The sequence below is a fragment of the Gavialis gangeticus genome, unplaced genomic scaffold (assembly GCF_001723915.1).
Source record: "Gavialis gangeticus isolate Ggan-Ray unplaced genomic scaffold, GavGan_comp1, whole genome shotgun sequence".
NCBI lineage: Eukaryota > Metazoa > Chordata > Crocodylia > Gavialidae > Gavialis > Gavialis gangeticus.
In genome coordinates, this window is record NW_017729025.1 from 1651810 (window position 1) to 1653664 (window position 1855).

Sequence of the window (1855 nt, forward strand, 5' to 3'; positions counted from 1 at the left end):
TGCTCCAAGCAGGACCAGCCCCAACTGCATCATCCCAGCTAAGGCTTGGTCTAGCCGGGTCTTAAACATCTGCAAGGATGGAGACTCCAGCAGAGTCTGCAGCTCTAGGATCAGCTTTCTTGGCCCTCAATGGACTCATCTCGACTTTTTACTTGACCTGTGGGAGTGATCATCCTCAACCGTGGTGGATAACAGCCACCACCGACTTATGTACCATGAAGCCACTTTCACATCTCACAAAAGCTGTCATTTACCGGGTCAGATGGTGGGCCCGGCACCCTGTCTCACACCGTAGCAGAACGGATGCTGAAGAGGACCTTGAACAGGGCCAGTCCAAAAGGTTGCACCCTCTTCTCCTCTCCCAGTCCTACTCCCAGGGTTGCAAATGCCATGCACAGCACAACACAGTGGTAGACTCTTCTGTCCTCCACAGCTTGATCTTTTCTTGGCCAAACTATATATTTTTTTTAAATTCCTCTCTTTGGGGAAACAGGCAGTTGGACAAAACTGGTGGAAGACATTGGAGAAAAAGAGAGAAAGGAAGGTGAATTTGGCACTTCCATTCACCTCTTTCTTACAAGGCAGGTGGAAGCAGAAGGACTTTAAAGCTGAACATTTCAAATGCCTAAAATGAAGCTGATTATTTTTCTTTAATACAACATGCTTAAACTATATAACTCACTATTCTGGTACACAGCAGTGCACTACAATATATGTAATTTTAATTGCAGGGATTTGTGGAAGAAAGTGATTCTTCCATATCTGACAGTACGATGGACCTGTTGTAGTCGGATATTCTGCTGAGTCTCCTGACTACAGCTATCCCATGATAAATGAACTTCAGTTGGACGTGGATATATTTGTGACCACTTTAAGATAAAAGCATTAAAAAAAAACAGGAAGCATCTTTTGTGAATAATACATCAAAATAACTGAATGATAAGTATGGAGATGAAACCTGAACGACTCACTCACACTGAGGTGTGTCTCTGTTCTTTCGGTACTGCAATAAAAACAGTGCTTTTACAGTCCCAAAACTTCAGTTATGCTACATTAAACCTGACAGAGCTATTTTAAGGCACAAAAACTCCCACATTAGTGACAAAATGCTGAAACTAAGCAACTCAGACAGGCACCAGAAAAGTTATTGTTACTGCAGGCAAGTCCCATCATACCCACTGGGGCATTTGGTTTCCATCAGCAGTTGCCCTTTTATCTAGCAAACAATGTATTTACTGTCACCCTCATCCAGAAAACATTTATGACAGCAATATATATCAGAGAAGAGAAGTGATCTGAGTATAACAGAGGCCAAAGTGAAGCAGGATGGGTGGCTATAACGGCAGCCCAAGAGCAGGAAGACACAGCCAAAACTTCTCTGCCCAAGGCTTCCTTCTGCAATGGTCGAAGGCCTAGACATGTTTTCATTTTACTCCCAATGCATTACCACAATACCACAGTCCACTGAATCCCATGGAGTAGACTCAACAAAGATCAGACCTGGACAGAAATATTCCCAGCCCCTCTGTTTCTCGCTTTCAAACAACTCCCTACCCTTGTCCAGCTCATCGTCAGAAGCAAACTTTCCACTGCCCAACAGCAGGTGGGACACAGTCTTGCCTGCCAAGGAATGCTTAACCTGTCAGTACACCTCCACTGCCACGACTATCAACACGCCCCATAAAAAACCATCAGAGTTTCTACACGTGCCTTTCCCAAAACATGATATACCTGATCCAATGTACCAGGTGCCCTCCTGGCAACTACGTGGGTGAATGAAACTAAACAGCAACTATGCACCAGAATGAACTCTCACAAATATACACACACACACACACACACACACACACACACA